Source organism: Halichoerus grypus, chromosome 1, assembly GCF_964656455.1.
Source record: "Halichoerus grypus chromosome 1, mHalGry1.hap1.1, whole genome shotgun sequence".
NCBI lineage: Eukaryota > Metazoa > Chordata > Mammalia > Carnivora > Phocidae > Halichoerus > Halichoerus grypus.
Window position 1 is genome coordinate 192,981,338 of NC_135712.1, and position 20,916 is coordinate 193,002,253.

Consider the following 20,916-nt stretch of genomic DNA (forward strand, 5'->3'; position numbering starts at 1 on the left):
TTTGGGGAATGGCCCCTAATTTCTTTTTTTTTAATTCCCATTTGGTACCAGCATGGAAACTGGGCAGGAACCAGTGGTAGGCAGGAGGAGTCGCTGCTGGGAGCTGCCTCAGACAGGCATGTTGCTGGGCACCCATGTTGCAGTTCCAGACAAATGGACTCTAACTGGTCCCTCCTTCTGGTGTCATTTGCCACTATCATCCCCCACCTTGTTTATATCAACAGCATCCTAGCTGTTTTTCGTTTCCACCCTTACCTTTCCTATAGGCTGTTCTGAACATAAAACCTGGAGTAGGCCTTTTATAACATAAAACAATTTATATCACTCTGATCAAAACTCTCTGGTCATAATAACCACCTACATAATTTTGCAAAATGAAAATCATTCAAACTTTATTGAGAATTTCTGGATGAGCATGGGGCCTGCTGCAGCTACACAAGTCATATGCCCATGAAGCCACCCCCAACCCTTGTGGCTTCCATCCTCACTCTCAGGGTATTGGTGATCTGATGGATCACATTATTAATTCATTTCTGTCGAGATCTTCACAGACAATGCCCTGGTAATTTGATCTCCCCTTTGCAGCTCTAGCTAATTGATACAGATGTTTAGAAGAGAGCTCGGAAGACATGACCGAGGACCCTTGAATCAATGGGGCTGTTAAGGGCAGATGGGACTAACAGAGAGACAGAGTGGCAGTTCTTGGGGCAGGTACTAAGGATTCCAAAGAAAACGTTTCCTTTAAAATCTGCGGCAGTGAATAATGATGAAAGCTGACATTTTTTGAACTTATGTTGAATACTGTATGCTGGATACTTTGCTATGCTTGTTACATGCACTGTTTACTTATTTTTGACCATAATCCTGTGAAGCAGGTATAGTTCTTAACTCCAGGAAACAAGGACACTGAAGCCTATGGTAGGCTTGCCCAAGGTCATGCAACCTAGATGCAAGTTTTTTGTTTTTTTGTCTTTGAGAAAATAGAATAAAATGGTCATTGCAATTTAAGAGAATACGCCTCATTTTCCTTTGGACCTCAAGTTTTATGATAATGACACCAGGTGTCAATCGATGAAGAACATCACAATTGCTTGTTTTATAAGGAGTTGAGACTAAGTATTCTTATTCTTGAGGAGTAAATGGCATTGATGTTCTTGGTAAAGAATTTGGGAAGGTACTTTCAATGCATAAGTGACAAAAGACATTTGCTGATGTGCGCATTTTGCAAAATTTTATACTTTGCCCCAATAGCAAGGCTCAAAGTTTTGAGAACTAGTTTGGAAGTTCTAGAACAAAGCCAATTGCATGTTATGGCTCCTTTGGGCAACATGATTATAACACCACTTATTTAAACCATCTAGATAATGGATTAGGAAATATTTCATGTGTATTCAGAGAGGCTCTTCAGCTTCAAGTTTTTTTTCACTGAGTATTTACCAGTCCATTTGAGGAGGAAATAATACCACTGGCAACATAGTGAAGGGGCAGGAATTCTATTATACCTGCAATGTAAAGGAGAGATAATCCCAAGGAAGTAATGCACACAATTCAGAAACCTACTCAAAATGTGGAACTAATACAGAAGCTAATGGGCCAATGAAACATTGTCTTTGGGACTGGAGACTCCTTCGAGTTTTGACCACATTCAGCATAATTGGCTGTTTTAGGGCAGGCCTGGATTGGAACAGCATAAGTTTTGGATTAGGGTGTGTTGGCATGGAAGAAATAATAAACTTTTGTCAGTGTCAGACATGTAGTATTACTTAATATTTCTTTCTTATAGACTCTTTGGCAACCAGCACTGTGTTTTGATGCCAATAGAAATGGGTATGCTCCTTTCATAGCCATGTTTAACCTGGCAAAGCTAGGCTTGCACCTCGTATCTGTCAGTCTTGCCTTCAGAGCTCTGGGTCTCAGAAATCTTGTATCCTCCATAAGCCACATGAATAGGTCACATGTCTAGGCAGCAGGCGTGGACACAATGCTCTAAGCATTTTGTTACTTGGGGAAGGAAGTGAAGTTGAATAAACAGAGAACCCCAGGTGACAGAATATCTCTGAGCGAGCTTTTGTAGGAAAACAGCAGTTATCGAGCATGGATTTTTGGCTGTATTCCATAATTCCCAGATATGGAGTTTTTTTAGTAGGGGACAAAAATGTGCATGTATGAAAATTGTTCAGTTGATTATCCTCTTACGGCTGTGATGCTGAAGTCAGAGGAGCAGTACAGTTTTCAAGCTGCAGGCTTTGCATTCTGTTCTCATACCTGAATTCAGACTTCAGTTGATGAAGTGCTATCTGACTATTGAGTTTTTGTAGGAAATGTCATAAAACCTTGATGACATTGTACATTTGGAAAGTATAAATGCCCAGGGTTATAGGACATGGTAGCATTATTTGAACCAGATCAAATTCAGACTGTTATGTAGCTCATGCAACATAAACTTACTACCCAAGAAATTTTTAAAAAGCCATTAAATTGGACAAAAATTCTATCTCCATTTTCATTCTAGGTCTCAGTCCCACTTTATAGAGCAGAGGTACTTTATTTATTAGGGGTAGAAAAACAGATGGTGATTTCTCTGGAAGCCAAGTTCACTATCTGCCTACTGGGCTTCATGGATTGCCCTGTGGGTTGGAAAGCACAGGGAGAGGTGAGTGGAATTGGCTTCTGGGGGTGACGTCTATGGACCTGCCCACTTCAGCAGCTTTATTCTACCCATTTGGAAGTGTGGCGGTGAAAATCCTGAATGACGATAATCTCAGAGGTAAGGATGCTGCAGGAGTATGGTTACTAGCATACTGGGTTTCTTCATGAAGTTTATCAAAAACAGTATCTGAGGAGATGAGTATAGAACATAGAGATTTCCATGTTAGTGTAAAGTTGATGTAAGTTACGGAGGACTTTGAACTGAGCTCTTTCTTGGTGTTTAAACATCCAGTTGCACTTTTATATTTATTATTGGCAAACCACCTATTTTTTGAACATATGGAAAATTGTATTCTTTTTGCATTTACTTAATGTTTCCTATGTGTCAGTCAGTCACTACTCTAGGTCCTAGAGGCTCAAAGGGAAATAAGACATTCTCCAGTCTTCCAGAAGCTGACAGTCTGGTTGGGGAGATAGACATGCATAATGGAGAGCAACATGATGTATTACCAGATGCAAACTGCTTGATGGACACAAACAGCAGAAGCTAATTCTGACTACCTTGAGCAAAAGGGAGTTTATGGCAGATACCCAGAGCCCCAGTATCTGGCTGGTAGAACCAGATTAAATATGATCAAGAACCAGGACAGCTGTAGGAGACCAAGAGAAAGGAGAGAGTGCCATGATCTTATAACCAAGAATGTCTGGTCAGGCATCTTCTCTGCTGATGGCTCCCCTTCACCCTCCTCCCACTGCTCTTACATCACGGTGTTGGTTAAGATTTAAAGTCCTGGGAGAGAGCTCCAAATTTCACACAGGTGCCTCTCATTGGCAGGATCTAACCAGACCTGCCCTAAAAGGAATCTGGGAAATGTGGTTCCAAGAGATTTCCACTCAGTTCTTGTGTCATTTACTCAGGGAAGTCTTTGCTGACATTGCAGGCTGGGAGAAGTTTTACACTTTTAAAGAACCGTTTCTTGGCTCAATTTGAAATTCTGCATCCCTTTAGTGAATGTTGGCTTCCCTCCCACGGCTAATCTCTGTGAGTGCCCCAACCATAGTATTCAAGATACCTCCAGCTCCTTGCAGAATTCTTGGCAGGTGATGGTCCTCAATCAATAAACATTGGGTGAATAAATTATATCAGCAAATTCTGAATGAATGAGGGCTTGGGAGAAGAGAAATCACTTTGAGATCCACTCCTGGCCCACAAATATTGTTAGCTGTGATGGGATTCTTTTGCCCCAGTGAAATGTCAGACTCACTCATTGTTCACAGGATGGTATGTTCTATGTAAGCTGCAAGATGGAACCAACCCATGCATAATGAGACAAGATGGGGAAATGACTGTTCTACCCACATCTCAAACCTTGGTTCCATTACCCTGACAAGACAAACAAGGGGTTACGGCTTGAGTAAGGGAAATTAGCTACTCTTGCTTCCTTTTCCTTTTTAATAAAAAGAAAATGTGGCATTTATGAAGAATACTGTCTTGTTTGGCAGTGAATACTGCTTCTTTCTCCAGTTCTTGCTTCTAACTTACTGGATTGTTAGAGGCATGGTATTCTGGTGAGAGTGATAAAATGAAAGTATTGATTATTCATGATCATTTTTAATTATGACCGTGCAAATGTTAATTTTTTATAACAAAAGGATTATCTGCTGCTGATTGAGCCCTTACTATATACCAGACATTGTGCAAAGAGTTTTGCACCCTTAGGTTATGAGTCCTTATAACAAACCTAATGGCCCCTAGGTACTATCATAGTCCCTATTTTTAAAACAAGAGACTGGCTTAAAGAGTAACTTGCCCAAAGTCGCATGGCAGGGAAGTGATGGAGCTCTTCTTAACCACCTCACTACTCTGGTGTTTTGCTGTTTTATGACCCTGCCCCATTCATGAGGCAAGTGGGATCATTAACTTTTAGAGATTAGCTAAACTACAATTTGAGCAATTTGCCTGAGGTTAATATACAAGGATGCCTATTTTTAATACCAAACCAACAGAGATGAAGTTACTAAACAGTGTGATGAAAAATAGGAAACCAATTAAATTAATAAAATACAACATCAGTTCAGGAATTTAAAAATATATGTTAATATATATGTTAAGCTATATTTAGAAAAAAGATTGTGATGACCTTCAGTTTCTGTTTATTTTTCCCCCATGAGGTTCTTTATGTACCATTTTAAGTCATTGGATTTTTTTGCTGCTTTGTTTTCAAAGGATTGTACCATTTTTGCTATCATAGTAGTTTCACTTTGTTTTGGTAGTTGGCTTAAAGGAACAAGACCTCAAAAGGTGATTAGAGCCTTCTAAGCAGCTTTCCTGGATGAGTCGCAGATGAATTCATGATTTGGGAGACTCCTCACCTAGTCCCAAGAGAAAGTAGTCTGGGAGGCTGCTCCACCTTGCAGTAAGCTGCTTACCTACCATCTGACCTTGGTGTAGGTGGGCTCACTCTGGATCTAAAGCCAGGAACTGGGCTGGCATCCAAGGGTTGGAGCTGCAACTAGGGTGGTTGTGGATCTAAGGCAGGGTTCTCAGCTGGGAGACACTTTACAACCATCCCACCCCCAGGAACATTTGGCAATGTCTGGGGATAGTTTGGTTGTCACAGCAGGGGAGATTGCTACAAGCATGTGGTGGGTGGAGTCCAGGGGTACTGCTAAACATCCTGCAATGCACAAGAGACATCTCCTGCCCTCCAAAGCAAATAATTTTCCAGTCCAAAAAGGACTCTGCAGGAGTCTGTTTCTTCCCATGTGTGGACTGTCCAACTTATCTTGGCTCTCTCTTGAGATAGTATTCCTTAAAATGATTTTTACTTTGTATAAAAGACATTTTTCTCTCCAATATCTCTGAATATTATCTCAACTACTATGATTAACATTTTTAGTTATACTTTTTCTCTGGCATCATCATAAGAAGTTTACAGAAATAAATATCTTGTGTGTGTGCATGAGTATGTATGATATTTGAACTATTACTATTTTTATATTTTTGATGCATATATAGCATTCTTAAACTATTAAAATTATTAGGATTATTAAAACTGTTTTTACCACACTGATCATATCAACTAATTTAGAAAGAGGTGCTGGTCAGCTGTGGTATAGGGAATATATAATAGAAATAAAACATCTTATTTGAACACAGCGGTATTGGGCCACCCAGCAGGTATCACCCAGTTTAAATTTCTTTGGCTAAATGCCAGCATTCTAGTCATTTGGAAAGGTGACCTTTAAGGCTAATTTTTTTTTTTTTTACAAAGCTGGGGGCAGCACGTTGCCCGATTTCAAGCTATATTACAAAGCTGTGATCACCAAGACAGCATGGTACTGGCACAAAAACAGACATATAGACCAATGGAACAGGATAGAGAGCCCAGATATGGACCCTCAACTCTATGGTCAAATAATCTTCGACAAAGCATGAAAAAATATGCAATGGAAAAAAGGCAGTCTCTTCAATAAATGGTGCTGGGAAAATCAGACAGCTACATACAGAAGAATGAAACTCGACCATTTGCTAACACCATACACAAAGATAAACTCAAAATGGATGAAAGACCTCAATGTGAGACAGGAATCTGTCAAAATCCTAGAGGAGAACATAGGCAATAACGTCTTCGACATCTGCCACAGCAACTTCTTTCAAGATACATCTCCAAAGGCAAGTGAAACAAAAGCAAAAATGGACTTTTGGGACTTCATCAAGATAAAAAGCTTCCACACAGCAAAGGAAACAGCAAAACAAAAGGCAACCCATAGAACGGGAGAAGATATTTGCAGATGACACTACAGACAAAGGGCTGATTTCCAATATCTATAAAGAACTTCTCAAACTCAACCCAAAAAACAAATAATCAAGTCAAAAAATGGGCAGAAGACATGAACAGACACTTCTCAAAAGAAGACATACAAATGGCTAACAGACACATGAAAAAATGTTCATCATCATTAGCCATCAGGGAAATTCAAATCAAAACCACATTGAGATACCATCTTATACCAGTTAGAATGGCAAAAATTGAAAAGGCAAGAAACAACAAATGTTGGAGAGGTTGTGGAGAATGGGGAACTCTCTTACACTGTTGCTGGGAATGCAAGTTGGTACAGCCACTTTGGAAAACAGTGTGGAGATTCCTCAAAAAATTAAAAATAGAGCTACCCTATGACCCAGCAATTGCACTACTGGGTATTTACCCCAAAGACACAGATGTAGTGAAAAGAAGGGCCATATGCACCCCAATGTTCATAGCAGCAATGTCCACTGTGGAAATAGCCAAACTGTGGAAAAAGCTGAGATGCCCTTCAACAGATGAATGGATAAAGAAGATGTGGTCCATATATACAATGGAATATTACTCAGCCATCAGAAAGGATGAATACCCAACTTTTACATCAACATGACTGGGACTGGAGGAGATTATGCTAAGTGAGATAAGTCAAGCAGAGAAAGTCAATTATCGTATGGCTTCACTTATTTGTGGAACATAAGGAATAGCATGGAGGACATTAGGAGAAGGAAGGGAAAAATAAAGGGAGGAGGAATCAGAGGGGGAGATGAACCATGAGAGACTATGGACTCCGAGAAACAAACTGAGGGTTTTAGAGGGGAGGGTAGTGGGGGGATGGGTTAGCCTGGTGATGGGTATTAAGGAGGGCACGTATTGCATGGAGCACTGGGTGTTAAACGAAAACAATGAATCATGGAGCACTACATCAAAACTAATGATGTACTATATGGTGACTAACATAACATAATAAAATTAAATTTAAAAATAGCTAATTTTTTTGAAAAAAAGTGCTTGATTTTAGTCACCTTTGGGCTAAAAATCTGATTTCTATATTCACATTTAATATATTTTTTATATATTTTATCTAGTCATTTGAGATGTGAAAATATTATTCATTGCGGACTGAATGTAACTTTAATATGTTGCTTAAATATTTGCAGCTAAAATATACTGTCTAGTGTTTGTGATTTGCCAATTTTTTTTGAACAGTGCCTTCTTCAGTCTAGAAAATATAAGAAAATCCTAACTTACTACATTGTATAACAAAGTCTCTACGCATATTCTGTGTTTGTATGGTTATTGGTGTTTGCATGGTTATTGGTGTTTGCATGTTGTTGGTTCTAAGCAGAACATCTTTGTTCTGGCATCATTTAATGTATTGTATCTTTATCGTGGCTTGAAGTTGATACCAAAGTTTCTAGTACTAATTAAATTTCACAGGACCAGTAATCACAAAGCATGTGTGCTTCCTATTCTTGGCTGGAATTATTTGCCCAATGTTAGCAATGACCTAGGCAAAAACCAGCTTGGTGGTTTTAACCAATTGATCCTATTGGCAAGAAGTCCATTTTGTTCCAATGAAGTGATATTTTGAAGGTCACTTTGCATCTCTTGAGTAGAGACGTGGCTGGCCTCTTCGGTAAACCTATGCTTCTTTATGAAGCAGTAAATTCACCAGCCTCCTTTTTCATGTGGATTGCTAAGGGATTTGAAGTTGCCCTTCTCTTAGAGATGCCATTGATGAAATGATATTTTGTTATCAAAAGAACCAGAAAGTTTACCTTCTGATGACCAAGTAAAGAGATTTAAGGAAGCCTGCTAATTCATTCATGCATTCGTTCAGCAACTACAGTCACCCTCCTCAATTAGCTGCATCTTTCTACCCCCTGGCTTGTTCTTTCTATCTATCTATCTATCTATCTATCTATCTATCTATCTATCTATCTATCTATCCATCCATCCATCCATCTATCCATCCCTCCATCTATCTATTTTAGGAGAGATAGAGAGCATGAGTGGGGGTGGGGGAGGGCAGAAGGAGAGGGGAGAGAGAATCCCATGGAGCCTGCCATGGGGTTGATCCCAGGACCCTGAGATCATAACCTGAGCCAAAATCAAGAGTCGGATGCCTACCTGACTGAGCCACCCAGGCGCCCCTACCCCCTGGCTCTATTGAACACAACCGAATATTATTGGACTTTAAAAGATATGTAAAAGTAGGGATGCTGATGAAGCATGAACAATCCTGAAGACAGAAAGATATGAGAGAGCAGAAAACCTGGGAGAGACTTGATGGGCCCTTCTGGTCTGGTCTTCATTTTTCCACTCAGGACTCAGAAGTCCTGGGAGATACAGTGACTTGTTTAGGGTCACAGAGCTAATTTCTGACAGGGCCTGGGCTCTGATGACACTTTTCCTTCTTCTCTTCATTCCCTTGTGATGTCTGAGGACTTGGGCACCATTGCCTTATTCTGGCCAGCTTGCCTTCCCTTCCTTTGTACCATCCAGTCATCCAACAGAACATATTCAGCATCTGTAATGATCGGGATGCTCTGTAGGCACTGGGGGTTACATAGGCTACTGAAGAAAATATAATTTCTGCCTTCTAGGAGCTTGCACTCAGGAAAAATAAACACTGAAGATTCAATTACAGCCCAGTGTGTGCTATGTGCAATGCCAGCCAGGTACATGGTGCACATAGGAGGGGTTCCTTACCTCCTGGGAGTAGAGATGGCCCGGTGCACTTCTGGAAAAGTTGATGACTAAATTAAGAGCTGAGGGATTAGGAGGTGTTGTCCAGTCAAAGCAGTGAGAATAGCATTTGCAAAGACTTGACTGGAAGTGGCAGCACAGTGCATTTGGTGGAATTAGAAGTAAAAGTAATTTAATATAGATGGACCACACTCCCCTGCCCCATTTGGGGAAAAAATTTCACAGTTGGAAGTTTTTCTATCCTTTATGTCTTCTAGCAATAAAATATATTTTATAATTAAGGTTTGAGAGTCTTTTGACTTCTCATATTTTGACTTCCATATTATAAATATTCTCTTCCAGTCCCTTGTGACTTACAAGTGGCAGGAGCAGATTATCTGTGTTATTTCAAAATGCAGTTCAGGGCCAGATCATGCTGAGAACTGATTCTTATTCAATGAGAGAGCTGATCCTGAGCCAGGGGAGGCAAATTCTCTTTTAAATAAATATTTGCTTCTGGGTTAAGATCTTATTTTCTGTACTCAATTTCAACATGATGGATTTTTTAAAGGTTTGTTTATAATTACCTGCAAAATCCCTTGAAGATTTAAAATAAAAATGCTTAGAGTGCCCTGACAGTGGCTGCCCCCCTAATGGGCACAGACATCTTGACACATCTGTCAATCTCAGCTACCAGCTGTTGTTGTTTTGTGATATGGGATTAGAGGTAGTTGAGCCCTCACATACTTCAGTCTGGAGATGATTCGTTTTTCTTCCCACATACTCCCCAGGCCATTTGATTTAAATCAACCTTATTTATGTGGGAAGGAAAATTTTCTGTCTGTCTTTTTTTACTTATCCTGTGTTTGGCAATGGATTCTGCTTTGCTGTGAAGAGTTTGCACATATCTGTATTAACATTTATCATGTTGTATTGTAGAGAGAAGCTCCTAATTCACAACTTTCATAATATATGTCTAAGTTTCCCATAAGAATAAATGCAAATTAGGGATGATATATTCTTGGGGCATATAATGCCACAGTCATTGTAGTAAGGGGCACCTTAATACTGTTCTGATATTGCAGTCTCCTTGCCATTTTTTTTTTTTTTGCTTTATTCTTACCTGATTATACTGTACCATTTGCAAACTGAAAGATATAACTGTTTTAAAAAGACTGTTTTCACAGAAACTGAATTCTAAATTAATGGCACAGTGTATGGCAGTTTGGGGCCTTCATCATAATATTTTATCACACTGACCTCCTTTTTAGATTGCTGATTTTTGGGCGCCTGGGTGGCTCAGTTGGTTAAGAAACTGCCTTTGGCTCAGGTCATGATCCTGGAGTCCCGGTATCGAGTCCCACATTGGGCTCCCTGCTCGGTGGGGAGTTTGCTTCTCTCTCTGACCCTCCCCCTCTCATGCTCTCTCTTTCTTATTCTCTCTCTCTCTTTCAAATAAATAAAATCTTAAAAAAAATAAATTGCTGATTTTTGAGAACCAGCAATAACACCAATGTGTAATCAGCTCTTGGATAATATAATTATAGTTTACAAAAGTAATTTAGAATTCTAACAAAAGTGTTATGGTAGGTAGAATTCTAAGATGGCCCCCAAGATTTCCTACCTCTCTGGTGTGCATTTCCTGAATAATGCCCAGAACTGTGAATATGGTGGATTCAAATACCCATGATTAGATGATGTCATGACCTAAAGACATGTACCCTTTAAATCTAGGTCCTAAGATCAGGGATAGAGAAGTCAGAGATTCAAAATATGAGGGGGATTCACTGTGTGAGAAGTTCTTTGGCTTGAAGATGGAGAGGGCCATGTGGCAAGGAATTTGGGCAGCCATTGAGCTGAGAGTGGTTCCTGCTGACATCCAGCAAGGAAGCAAGGACCTCAATCCTGAGACCACAAGAGACTGAATTTTACCAATAACAAGAGTAAGCTTGGAAGTGGATATTTCTGTAGAGTCTCCAGATAAATACTCATTCTGGCTTACACCCTGATTTCACCCTTGTGATATCCTGAACAGAGACCCCAACCAGACTGTGCTGGACTTCTGGACTTCTGACCACAGAACTGTGAGCTGATAAGTGGAAGTTGTTTTAAGCCACTATATCGGTACACAGCAAGGGAAAACCAATACAAGTGCATATTAATATAACTGTTCAGTAGTAACAAATCTCTTACAGAAATCCAGAGGCAAGTAAACAGTAGTGGAGTTCACAGGATACTGACAAGGAGTGTTGGCCCACTAAAGTGATATGGCTTGTAACTGTAATAAAAGCAGTTTCCAATGCCTTTGACTGCTCAGCTTAGAAACCGTGGGAGTTTTGATGAATTTTTATAATTGTAGGGGGATTTGCATTGTTTCAAAATGTATAGGAGTGAGCCCTTATTAGTTTTCAAATTGTACTATTTCAGATTGCATAATTAAGATTTCTAAAATGTGATGTTTTGTGTTTGTGTCTGTTTCCTTATTAAACCCTGAGCTCAGCAAAGGAAGTAACTGGGTCCTATTTCTCTTTTTATTCCTAGTACCAAGCACAGTGCTTGGCATGTGGCAGGTGCTTAATAAGTGTTAGTTGGAAAATTGAAATGTAATAGAAGAACAAACAAATATGTCCAAAATTCTGGTGCAGTTCAGAGCAAGTAAACAAATAGGAATGGTTGTATTCCAATAAAACTTTATTTACAAAAACAGGGTGTGGGCCAGATTTGGCCCATTAGTTACAGTTTGATGAGCTCTGGTGTAGATCATAAGTTATTATAGCTTAGAGGCAATTCTGCCATTTAACAACCTTCATGGCAACTGAAATTTTTAAAAAATATATTCCAAATATTTGGTGGAGTGGGACAAAGTATACTTCTTTTCAGGGCTTTATTTACTATTTGCCTCAGACATTCCTCTTGGTACAATGGGAAGTAAATCATTTGCTCCCAAGGGTGAGGTCTTCCCAAGTTCTATTGCATTCTGGTAGCTTTTTTGTGAGTAAATTTTGAATGGGGCAAAGCTAAGCAAACAAGATGTACTCAAATGAATAGTACTGAATGACTTTGGAGAAGTCATATGACTTGGGGTAGAGATATTTCTTTCTTTAGTATTGAAATATGAAGTTACATTCTTTAGGTCACATATGATACTCAGACTTACAAAAATGTATGAAGGGTATCATACATACGCTGAGGCTTTCTCCAAATTATGAATATTTGTGAACTTGTGAATAGCTGGAGGCATAGACAAGCTTGGCCAGGTGGGATCAGAGACACAGATCCTTTGCTACCATTCCCTGTTACCAAGTTTTCAGTAGAGGTTGCAGGAGAATGTTCTTTGAAAGAGATAGAAGCAGGTATAAAATGTCAGGTAGCTGGGGAAAGACAAATGTGGGGCAGTTGACCAAAACTGCCATTTACTGATTCTTCACCTAGGAATTCATCCTAAGGAAAAATTAAGGAGGTAGGCATAGATTTAACCACAGCTTTGTTCATAGCTGGTTCTTTAATTTTCTTTTTTTCTGATCAGTGAAAATATTATAAAGGAGAGGAGTGGTTAAATAAATGATGGTATATACCTACATGGAAATTTAGCCAATAGAAATTATATTATAGAAAAATACTCAAGGACATAGAAAGATATTCACATTATTTTGTTAATTGTGATAAACTGCTTCTGATACATAAGTACAGAAAATGATGAGAGAATGCCTGTTTTCTCATACCCTCACCACCACAGTATGACTCTATTTTTGTTTTTAAAAGTTTATGCATAAACATATACACATATACATGTACATATACATGCATTCATCAGTAGAATTAGTTTGTTAAGAACATGGACTGTGAAAGGCCTGGTTTTGAATCTCAGCTTATGGGCTTTTTAAACTTAGGCAAGTTACTTACATTTTTCTCTGCTTCATTTTCCCTATCTTTAGAACGAGGATAAGCTTACACTCACTTTCAGTCTTAATTCTTCTCACCATACTAGGCGTTCAAGAGGTATTTGTTGAATGACCAAAGTGCCCAGCCCTCTTTACCCAACAAAATTATTATTTTATGTAAAAATCAGAATTTAAGTGCTAGATCCATCAACTCTTTCAAAGAACTTGGAAAGAAAGTGGAATTACTTTATAAAGATCATTTTAAATTGATTTTTAAATTACCTGCAGTAAAATTCACTCTTTGTGTTGTACAGTTCTATGGATTTTGACAAAAGGGTAGAGTTGTGTGACCACCTTCACAATCATGATAAAGGACAGGTCTGTCCCCTCAGAAACCTCTCTCGTGGTGCCTCCTCTGCAGCCAACCCCTCTCCCCAGCCCCCAGTCCCTGGCAACCACCAATTTGTTCCCCATCCCTATACTTCTGCCTTTTCTAGAATGTCATAGACATGGAATTAAACAGTTCAGAGCCTTTTGCGTTTGGCTTCTTTCACTTAGCATAATGCATTTGAAATTCATTCATGTTATAGCCTTTATCAATAGTTCATTCTAAAGATAAGTCCTATTATTTATGAAACATTCTGTATCATAACCACCCAGGTTTTTTATCCCGGAGGCTGTCTTGAAGCCAGAGTTGTGACAGTGCAGAACGTTAGCACCTAAGAACACTTGAGAGACAGCCTATCCAACTTAGCTTTAGCTGATAAGGTGAGGATTCTGAGAGCCAGAAATCACATGCATTACCCCAGGTGAGCTCCAGTCAGAGTTAAGGCCAGAATCCAGAGCCTTGATGCTAAACTAGCAAAGTTACATTGAAAGTCAGAAAGGGTAAATCATTCTGGTGATGGACTAGAGGAAAAGTCCCTGAAGGGTAGGGAAAGGGGTGTGGAGTTTGTGTGTGTGTATGTGCGTGCGCGCGTGGGGTCTGATACGTTGTGTTGGAAGGATGACATTAAATTATTTTTAGAAGGAAAACAAACCAGCACTTTTTTGTGTTTGGAATGAGAAGAAAGGACCTTCTATCATTATTATTTTGCAGTAGGTGTGAGTTTGTGTCAATCGACCTCCATTTCCTAGCATTCATAGTAAGCACTGGTTTGGAGAGTGGCCAGCAGGTGTCATAGGTGTTGTTTCATGGCCAATTCCTTCAAACACAAGAGTTTGGTGAGCACCAGATTCCCACAGAAAGTTCATACTAGATTATGAAATGTGCAGAGGTGTATGGTTTGCTCTCAAGCCTGAATTTGAAAGAGTCCTTTTATCATTTGTTATTTATCCTGTTTATCTTTTATTTGTAAAGGCACAGTACTACTTTATTTTTAAATAATTAGTTACATGTAAGTACTATATTATGTATTTTTCTTTAAAAGAAATTACAAGATAGGTTTTTCTTTCTTAAAAGTCAAATTAGGTTTTTAAAAATAGAATCTCTTTTTTTTTTTTTTTTTAAAGATTTTATTTATTTATTTGACGGAGAGAGACACAGCGAGAGAGGGAACACAAGCAGGGGGAGTGGGAGAGGGAGAAGCAGGCTTCCCGCGGAGCAGGCAGCCCGATGCGGGGCTCGATCCCAGGACCCCGGGATCATGACCTGAGCCGAAGGCAGACGCTTAACGACTCAGCCACCCAGGCGCCCCAAAAATAGAATCTCTTTTAAATAGGTGATGGGGATTAAGGAGTGTACTTGTGATGAGCACCAGGTGATGTGTGGAAGGGTTGAATCACTATATTGTACACCTGAAACTCATATGACACTGTATGTTAACTGGAATTTAAATAAAAACTTAAAAAATGGAAAAAAATGGAATCTCTTAAATCTATACAGAATATTTATCCATTTTTATTACATAATGCAATTAATAAAATAAATATTTAACCTTAAGGAAAATTTAGATTTATGGTTTATAATATGAAAAAACTTTCTATAAATAACATGAAACATTTATTCACTAATTTAGGTTGGTCACAGTAATGCATGTTTATACCTATATGCATATCAGCATATCTTCCTTTGTCTTATTTTAAATCTTTCTTTAGAAAAATTTTCATAGCAGTTGACTATCACAGGTATAGAACGTAGTTCAGTGTCCAAAGTAATGTATATATTTACTCTGTTTACAGTAACTTTGACTTAAATCTATGGTAAACATGGCAATTGTCACAAGGAAATATATGGTATTTGCCATGTTCAAATCTAAACTCTTAGGAAACAGTTCTTGAGGAACTGTAATTGTGTCTTTGGTTTGGTATTTCATTTCCGTTTGCAGTTCAAGCATTTGTTGTACATTTCTGTGTGGTTTATATATATTTTCACATCAATACCACCAGACCTTCACTTAGAATTTTAAACTAAATGTTCTTTTTTCTTTGAATAATTCATCTCTGAAAGTCCCTTCCCTCCTTCTGTAGAGTCTCTATGATCAAGAATATGGGAATTAAGCAGAGACTGTGCTAAGTATTATGGTAGTTGACAAACTGTTTTGGTTAGATAAATCTCCCAGTTGGAGTGTCAGCGTGGATTAGTCTAGCCCAGGGAGAGAGGAAGAAGGTAGAAAATAATGTCCAAAATGCTTACAAAAGTGATGAGCTGTGACAGGGAAAGGGCCTGAGACACGATCCCTCTGTTGCATTGAAGGAAAAATCAGGAATGTCAATTTTCGCTATTAAAATTGCCTCACAGTGCATGGGAGGCGCTAATTTGCTCAGACATCTTTTGGCAAACTTGCATTTAGGATCTGCTCAGTCCTGTTGTTATTTATGTACAGTAATGCCTGCAGCCAGAGAGCTATCTTTCTGGACTTGCCTCTTTCTGAGAGTAAAGGCTTGAGGAATATAGGAGATGTCAGTAGCAACAAGCAACTTGAATTCCTCAAGATAAAGACCATGGCTGGGAAGAATTGAGCAGGCAAGTAAAGGTTACTGACTCCACATTAATAATAAATTTACGAGAGTACAGAACAAATCATGCCAGGCCATCTTTATCGTTTTCTAGGTGGACGTGCAAGATTAAAGAAAGGAATTCAATAGCTGTAATATCTGGAATTGAGTAAATCATCTAATTCAGTGTCTCCACAAATCTTTGGGGGCTGTGGGGGCAGGGGCAGGGGATGGGGAGAACCTCAATGAGAATTGGCTCTAAGCACTGTCATGTGGATTCAATTTGGCTGTTGTAATAAATTACAATGGAACAAGGTCCATTGGGACGATGTTGGGATCAATAGAAGGTCAGGCTGTAACATCTCCAGCAGTGGTCTGGAAGAATGGATAACACACTTTATTAAGCTTGGCAGGCTGGGAGGCTTTGGTACTGTTGTGGTCACCACCACTGTCATTAGCCTTTATGAAGCACCTGTTGGGTATGGGGCACTCTGGGGACTGCTAGAAGAAAGATAGACTGTGCACAATTGTCCAAGTGGTCAACCTATTTAAAAATTATGATAATTGGTACAATTTGTTGAATACTTAACAGAGCTGCCATGCATAGTGCTAAGCCTTGTTCATGGATTATTTATTTTAATCCTATTGACAACCCTTGCCTCCATTTTTTTGCCTCCATTTTGCAGATGGGAAAAGTGAGGTATAGAGAATTACAGTAGGTGATGTAGCCGATAAGTAGCAGCAATAGGTCATGAACTGAAGTAGTCTGATTGCCCTCCATAATGTGGGTGTACCTCACCCAATCAGTTAAAGGCCTGAATTGAACAAACAGCTGATCTCCCCCAAGCAAGAGAAAATTCTCTAGCAGACTGCATTCAGACTTCTTCTGCAACATCAGCTCTTCCTGGTTCAACAGCTGACTGCCTTGGACTCAAACTAAAATTCCTTCCTGAGACTTTAGCCTCCCACCTCTTCCATCAGATTTTGGACTCACCAAGTCTCCACAATCACATGAGGTGATTAATATTTATTAAGCAGCTCTTTGCTGGGTGTTAGGTACTTTACATATTAGAAGGGTGACTTCCTCACCAGCTCCAAGTGTTTCCTCTACTGTCACTTTCTCAGTGAGCCCGCCTGACCACCTCATGCAGCAGTGCAGCCTGCTTGCCCCCATCTAGCAATCTATCCCTCTTACCTTGCTCTACTTGTTCTTTTTTACCGATGATATTTCACTTATCAATACACTCTTATCATTTACTTATTATTATGTTTATTGTCCTTTATCCCTTTGCTGGAATCTAATCTTCACAGTGGCAGGGATCATTGTCTGTTTTATGTACTGATGTAGCTCAAGTGCACAGATTTACTCCAGGTCAGCCTCAAGGACATGATCTGGTCAGTGCTATTGATTTGCATCTCTCTCTTCTGTCTGAGATGGTGGACAGTGGGGCCACTGAATTGTAATTCTTCCTTTCTTATTTGAGGCATTGAGAAGTAGATTTCTCCTGTTTCCCAAGAGAAATCTCAGAAAGTCATAGCAAGCTTTCCTTTATGATATTGAGGAAGCTATAAAGACCCAATGACGTTTCATGTCATCCTTCTCCCCTCTTATGGGAACAGATATAAATTATCTCATAGGAATGGAACAGACCAAACCTTGTGTCCTTCAGGGACAGGCTTTCAAAAGTGTTTGGCTCCAGGTGAAGGGAAGATTGTCACATGGCAAATAGTTAAGGTCGTAGCCTGGCAAGGCAGGATGATCTGAGGGTTTTCTGGACATTGCTCAATAAGCATGCATTATTACATTGTTCAATAAGCATGCATTATTATTACTTATTACTTTTTAATGATCCAAGTTCATGGCCCCTTCCTTTGCAAGTCTCTTTCAAAGCCCTGGCAGTGTGTTTTCATGTTTATATGTTTTAGTAAGTGTTGCAAATTAAGATATTTCTGTATTTTTTTAGAAAAAGAACCTCCCCCACCTCCACCCAATTCAGGCCCTACAAAATCTGGATCCACTGCTTTTCTCATTGTTCTTGAAATATAGGCAGACAGTACCAACCACAACAGCTCTCAACACAGAGGGACAAATGCAGGTAGAGAGAGGAGAGACTCAGAGCAGGGTGGGCCAAGAGGTGGAGATGGAATGAATTTGCTGAAAATAAGAAGACTCTGCAGTTGGGTTGTGCTCTAATGATGGGGCTGATGGGCCCCCGGAGAGTGGCAGATTTGGAAGCCAGTCTCCATTACCTCTGCAGTCTGTCTGTCTCGCCTCTTCTGCAGGACATTCTAGTAAGAAAAGTACTGCTTGAGCTCTTCGGGGCAGACTTGATGACTAATGTCTTTTAAGTCAAATTTCCTCTGAACAATAGAAGCTAAGGTTGTATATCAGAACCAGACATAAATATACTTGGCCATGGATTACAATAAAATTTACTGGTGCTAAAGATAATCAAACCATTTCACTTTCCATGAATTTTATTGTCTGAAAAAAGTGGAATCACTCCTTGGAAGGGAAGAAAATTACTTGCTTCGTATGCTGTTCTGCTGGGAGAGAAAATCTTCGAAACTTGAAGGCAACCAATGCCTGTCTTTTTCCCCGAGGTCTGCCCTCCCCATCAGGAAACACTGCCACCATGTAGAAGGCACCAGCTCAGGTTGTTCCCTCAGCCTACTCAGGCTTTATAGCAAGAAGGCCATATCACATTCCCTTTGCTGGCTGGTGGAGAGGCAAACTGTTGAGCAGATGTTGAGCAAAGGGGCCCGGGTTGCTGTGTTCGGCATTTCAGTGTAAGTTTAGTGGGGCTTTGATAGCTTATACACAGAGGGCTTGTGTCTCGCCCGCCTGAGGTAACGAATTCTGTAACTCAACACTAGCATTGTCTTTAGGAGCCACCGCCTTGGACTATTGGATTACATCACACGGCCGTGAGGGCTGTGAACCTCTGAAGACCAACATTTGGCCCTTGTCAGATCTTAACTGCTTTTCGGTATAAAAGTATAAATACTAAGCATGAGGGCAATTTTGAATGACTTAATAAAAATTGAAGCATCTTGGAAACAGGCTTTTGATTTTGTCATTGCACCCATTTTTCCTACTTGCTTGCTTGGGTATTGGCGAAATCATTTGATTTTAACGATTGTTCTGAAGGAGTCGGGCTGTGTTTTTATCAACAGACAGTATCTTGAACTAGTGACATGCTAGCTGTATGGATTTAGTCCAGTTATTTTACTGCTTCAAGCCTCAGTTTTCTCCGTGATAAAATAAAAACACTTTTTTTCCCCCATAGGATTGTGATGGGAGTGGAATGAGAGGAGGGATATTGAATGACATTTATTCAGTCATTTACTGAATGTTACTGTTCACCCACCATGATCCATGTCTGGGCTTCATTTGTTATCTCAAAATAAAGTTGGCCATCGTGGTTGGAAATGGAGTTTCTCTTGAATTTTTCTTTTGAAACCTTTGAAGTCACTTTCCCCTGTTCAGCAATGTTTGCTTTGCTTATTCCAATTCAAGGCAGTGTCATCACTTTGGGCCATGTGTGGGCATAGGCCTGCTATTACTCTTTAAGCACTACCTGACATCCCCTAAAGAAACAACCCTACATTCCTGGGTCAGGATGCAGGTACTGTATACAACTTTATTTCAAGGACGACTTTATATTATTCTCATCTGTTTTCCCAAAGGAATATGATCTTAATTCTGAAAACCAAGTGGGTATAATGATTGCCATATACTTGATAGCTGTTAGCAAAGTTTAACTTAGTAGGAACTTGAAGGAAATGTTCAAGATGGTTTAAAGGTATACTTTCAAATAAATGGTCTCAGCCTGTTGGAAAAGGGGGACCATGAGCGGCAGTTGGCCTGTCTACTTCTTCATATCTCCTAATGCAGCTCTGAGGGGGTCAGCAGTTTTATTGCCTGGAATTAAGAGGGGAGAAAATGTAAACTGCTTCAAGATCTTTGAAGTTTTGGTTTTAAGGGGTCAGACTGGCTAATGTTTTACCAAAAAGTCAACTATTTCTTAATGATGCCACGTTACACTGGGATGGGGCTTTACAATGTTCATGGGGTACATGTCCCATTTGATCCCTTCCCTAACCCTGTGGGGTCATCAGGGCAGCTATTATCATGCCCACTTTTGTAGATGAGGAAGCTGAGGTCTAGAAGTGCTTAAAGAGTTTGAGATCATGAGACAGAAAAGCAATGGGAATCAAGTTTTCTGATTCCCAGTAAATAGTAACAACAACAGTAATCATATTGGCAAGGGCATATGAAAGATCAGGGAAGTGTTTTATGTGTCAGCCTCCATGCTAAGTTCCTGATGTGTGTAACTCATGTGCTGTCTGAGGTCACCCTGTCCTTTGAAATGAGTTAATACAGCTTGCTTGTCTTATTCCATATCAAGTAAGAAGCCCATCCCTCTTTAAGAGTCCTCAGCATCCCTCACAGCCTCCTGTTCTCAGGATGCCCTTCAGTTATGAATTTCCACCCCTGTGGCACTGCTGAGCTTGCCTACACCTCCTTCCCCCAGTGGGTCTGCTTGTTCTGTCTACCTAGTCGTGGAACACAGCTCCCCCTCCCCCACCCTGCCACTTAATTTCCACTCTTACCACTCACACAAGGCATGTGATGGGTGAGCAGCACTTCCTGAAACTTTGAGGTGGGAGAGCAGGCCACAATAGGCCAGACTTGAGAGAATGGAGCTTCGGGCTTCCTGATTCCTTCACAAAGTGTGTGCTGCCTCATCCTGTGGGTTTCTCACTGGTTACCTTTGTCTGCTCATTTCAGTAGCTTGCCAAACTGCTCAGCCCTCTCTCCTGCCTATTTCTCTCCCCGGCTCACCTAACTACCTTCCTTTACACCTTTGCCTCAGCCCACTTGAGTATAGTGGAGTTCAGGTCTCAGTATACTTCTCTGTCTCCTTGTGGACCACACCTCCAACTCCTTG

At 39.9% G+C, this 20,916-nt stretch overlaps 1 protein-coding gene across 14 annotated transcripts in view; it reads left to right on the plus strand.

Annotated features, from left to right (window-relative positions):
* Positions 1 to 20,916, plus strand: part of ERC2 (ELKS/RAB6-interacting/CAST family member 2) — a 984,330-nt gene that overhangs the window by 403,368 nt on the left and 560,046 nt on the right. The window lies entirely within an intron of this gene.